The sequence below is a fragment of the Petaurus breviceps genome, unplaced genomic scaffold (genome assembly GCF_028583685.1).
Source record: "Petaurus breviceps papuanus isolate PSGF00001 unplaced genomic scaffold, PetGlider_PUasm1.0 140, whole genome shotgun sequence".
Classification (NCBI taxonomy): domain Eukaryota; kingdom Metazoa; phylum Chordata; class Mammalia; order Diprotodontia; family Petauridae; genus Petaurus; species Petaurus breviceps.
The window spans coordinates 49,826,953-49,831,066 of record NW_027185698.1 but is presented as its reverse complement, the minus strand read 5'-3'; the positions used below and the strand labels follow the sequence as shown (position 1 = coordinate 49,831,066).

At 44.4% G+C, this 4,114-nt stretch overlaps 1 long non-coding RNA gene across 3 annotated transcripts in view; it reads right to left on the bottom strand.

The window, feature by feature from the left end:
• Positions 1-3,894, bottom strand: part of LOC138150968 (uncharacterized) — a 41,474-nt gene extending 37,580 nt beyond the window's left edge. For all 3 annotated transcript variants that reach the window (XR_011165712.1, XR_011165710.1, XR_011165711.1), the window contains exons 1-2: positions 3,177-3,894; positions 2,393-2,524 (exon numbers count right to left, since the gene is read on the bottom strand). This is a non-coding gene — a long non-coding RNA (uncharacterized lncRNA). The remainder of the gene's footprint in view (positions 1-2,392; positions 2,525-3,176) is intronic.
• Positions 3,895-4,114: the final 220 nt, after the last annotated feature.

The following is a 4,114-nucleotide window of genomic DNA, read 5'->3' as shown; positions in this document are numbered from 1 at the left end:
TCTCTCTCTCTCTCTCTCTCTCTCTCTCTCTCTCTCTCTCTCTCTCTCTCTCTCTCTCTCTCTCTCTCTCTCTCTCCCTGCCTCCCTTTCTCCCTTTTTTTTCTCTCTCTCCCAAACCCTACGACTACCTATAATTACAGAAATTGCTGCGTTTTCTGTAATTGCCATGATTACAGGCATTGAAGGGTGCAGAGTATGCCCACTTAAGGTAGGCTGATGGATTTGTTATTTTAGCAAAGGTTCACAGGACCATTAGGACTTAGGCTTTTAGAGATCATTCCATTGAATTCCCTAATCTTACAAAAGAGGAAACTGGGATCTCAGACATGGCCAGGAGAGAAAGAACAATTTTAACCAAGGTGACTGAGCCAGAACTGAAACCCAGGTCTCCTGAATCCCAGCTTAGGGTTCTTTCTATAGCAAACTCTTTCACACAGTCTGACCTGGGTCATTTGTCTTGCTCTCCAAATGATATGGTTGTTTAGACCAGCCTCCTATGACTGAGAGAGATCCCAACATTACTGTAAGAGTTTCTCCCCAAGCTCATCTCCTGCCCTTGGCCCCTGACAGGGGGCAGCATGGAGTGATAGAGAGACAAAAACAGGAAGATCTGAACTCAAGCTCTGTTTCTGCATGTGTGACCCTGGGCAAGTCACATTACCTGGGGTGCCCAAGGTATCTCTCAGTGCCCAAGGACCATAAGCTGAAAACCATGTACTAATATGCATGGTCAGAGGGAATTTCTCAAATAAAAGTTCCCTATAATAATAAATGAGTAAATGAGTATTTAATGATCACCTATCAACCAAGCACTGAGTGCTGAAGGTGCAAGTACAAAAGCAAACACAGTTCCTGGTCTCAAGGAGCTTTTATTCTAATAGAGGGAGTCAACATCCATAGGGAAGTGATGTCTAAGGAGTGGCACTTTGATGTACAAAGTTGCAGGGATGGTGAGTGGAGCCTTGGGGAGCAATTTGGCATATCTCATCTAGGAACAATGACAGAGCTGATTTGATCATGGTTCCAGAACTGGGTGGGGATGGGGTATGAATGGATGTGGTGGCTTCTAGTAAATCTGCTGGGAAGATGACCAGAGAATAGGGAGTGAAGTAAAGCGCCACTGGAGTCTACCTGAAGGAGCAGGCCAGGTAAGGAAGTCATCACCAAGAATAGTGGGGCCCAGACAAATCCAGAAGTGAAAGGGTTAAAACCACCAGCATGATTTCTAGCCAGATGGTGAGGCAGACCAATGAAATCATAGACAAAAACAAACAAACAACAAAAAATCCAACATCCCACCAGAGATTACATTTCTCTAGCATTTTTCTTACAAAGTGGTTTCCTTGGCATGGCTCTGGGAAGGAGACATTGTTGTTCAGTCATGTCTGACTCTTTGTGACCCCACTTGGGGTTTTCTTGGCAAAGATTCTGATGTAGTTTTCCATTTCCTCCTCCAGCTCATTTTACAGAGGAAGAAACTGAGGCAAACAGGAGTAAATGACTTGCCCAGGATCACAGAGCTAGTAAGTGTCTGAGGCCAGATCTGAACTCATGAAGATGAGTCTTTCTGACTCCAGCTCCAGAACTCTATCTATTGTATCACATAGCTGCCCTCACCAGTTTTGGGATGATCAAAGAATCAAAGAACTTCAGAAATGGAAAGGACCTTGGAGAGCGCTTGGTGTAGCAGGAAACAGGGTGGGAATTCCATCTATAACATCCCAACAAATAGTCATACAGCATCTGTTTGAAGACCTCCAGTGGTGAGGAATTCACTGCTTTCCAAGGCAGGCCCACTAGAGTTAGGGCAACTCTAATTGTGAGAAAGTTTTAAATAAGATGAAACAGACTCAGAGATGTAAAGAGGCATATACTCAAGGGGTCACACTTCATGCAGTTAAGGAAGTGCCTGAGTTAGGATTTGAACCCTGGTTTCTTGATTTTAACTTCAGCCTTCTTTCCAATGCATGAAGAGGAAGAAAGACCTATGGTTTTAACTATAAATAACAGAATTGGACTGGGGGGTGGAGAAATGGGACGGGACTGGTAGTCAGGAGATGCCTAGCAATTATCACTGACTTTGGAAGGTTAACTGATTACGTGCCTATAATTGCCCATCTATAAATAAGAATTCTACAAATTAGGTTAGAGTTCACTTGGAATCCATATATATACATACACACATATATGTTGAGGGACAGAGACAGAGAGAGGAGACAGAGATGGAGCGGGGGGGAGGGAGAGAGACAGAGACAGAGAGAGACAGAGAGAAAGACAGAGACAGAGAGAGACAGAGAGAGAGAGAGAAAGAGAGAGAGAGAGAGAGAGAGAGAGAGAGAGAGAGAGAGAGAGAGAGACAGAGAGACAGAGAGACAGAGAGAGAGAGAATCACCTTTATTTTACCCAAGCTGGAAGTACAGCTAATCAGCATGGAAGCTTTGATCTGCTCCATTTCGGACCAAGGCTTGTTCAGCCCTCCTTGGGCATCCTGGTAGCCACAATTTGGCTTCCATTATCTTAGTTCCTGGGGATTCATCATATTGCCAGACTTAGTGCACACACCCAGTTGACTTTATCCCTATTGTAACCCACAGTTCCTGAACTCTAGCAATCTACCAACCTCAGTCTCTCTGTAACAGGGTCTACAAGCACATGCCAGCATGCCCAGTTCACTTAGAATCCATCTTGGAAATCTCTTTCCCCTTCACTTCTTGCCTAAGAAATGAAAAGCCTTTGTTTGAGCAAAGAACTTCCTCCCTGTTTCCTTCTACCAGGTGCCCAGAGGCTGGCCAAGGCAGGCTCAGTGAAGCCTGTAGCCTGAGGACCAGAGGAAGTAAGCATCCCCCCCCCAATGGGGACCAGCAACAAGGTCTAAGAGAGTCCTAAGAGAAAAGTTAGGACTCAGAGGGTCTATTAGCCAAAGCACATTTCTAAGGGTTTTCAAAGGATTTATAGTGAGAAAATCACCTTAGAGCTTATATTCACATTTTAAAGATGGGGAAATTGAGGGCCAGAGAGAGGAAGCAACTTTACCCCACTGCTGATAGGGAGATTGAATAGGATGTGACCTAATACAAAGTAAAGAACATGGGCTCTAAAGTCAGAGAACATGCAGCATTCAAATCCTGTCTCCGAGGCTTACTTACTGCTTGTCAGACTCTGGTCAGGTTACTTACCCTTTCCTGGGCCTCATTTTCCTTATCTATAAAATAAGGGGACCTCCAAGGTCTCTTTCAGTACTATATCTATGATCTTTGATTGGACCCCAGGCTCCCCCAACTCCAAATGCCATGCTCCGGTGAGATTGGAGACCTGCAGAGACTTTGTCATCCAGACATTCTCTCCAGGTAAGAGCCAGCATCTGGATCTTTAGAAACACCTGGATGGGTGTGTAAATTCCCCTCTTCCCAGCTGCATGTTCAGCATTACAGAGCCCCAGCCAGGACTTGCCTGAATTTGCCGGGAGCCCAATTGCCTTTCAACAGAGACCTGAGATCACTATGGCAACACAGTCCTCACAGTCCTGGTGAATTTGACATTCTCAGCTGTGACCACTAGTCCAGCCTCATCATTACCCTGCATTACCATTTGAGTCATTTTGATTGGAGTTTTTGCTTTGTTTTCATTGACAGTTTGGGGCTTGCTGTGCCAAGAAGGCAAAAGTAAAGGTCAGCCATCCAAGCACTCCAAAGAACTGGCCACATTCAATTTAAAGCCCACGGTTCCCCACATTTTAAAAAGAGTGGTAGAGCATGTATATAGGAAATGTCGACTATGTTGTCAGATGGAGTCCCTGTTGTTGGTTTTGTTTAATCATTTTATTTTGTGTTACAAGGGAGGATTCAATGAGGAGACTATTGAGGGCATTGGCTAGAATGTAAAAACAAAAGACCAATAAAACTAAAAAAAAAAAAAAAGGAAAAGAAACATGGTTCTCAGGAGGAGGGAGAGAGAGAAAAGAGAAGGAAAGAAAGACAAGGGGAGGCAGACAAAGAGAAGCAAAAAGACACATAAAGGTGGACACAGAGAAAGAGACATAGATATGTGGGGGGGGGCGGTACATGCATGTATTGTGCATCAGACGCTGTGCTAAATGCTTTACAAATTTCTCATT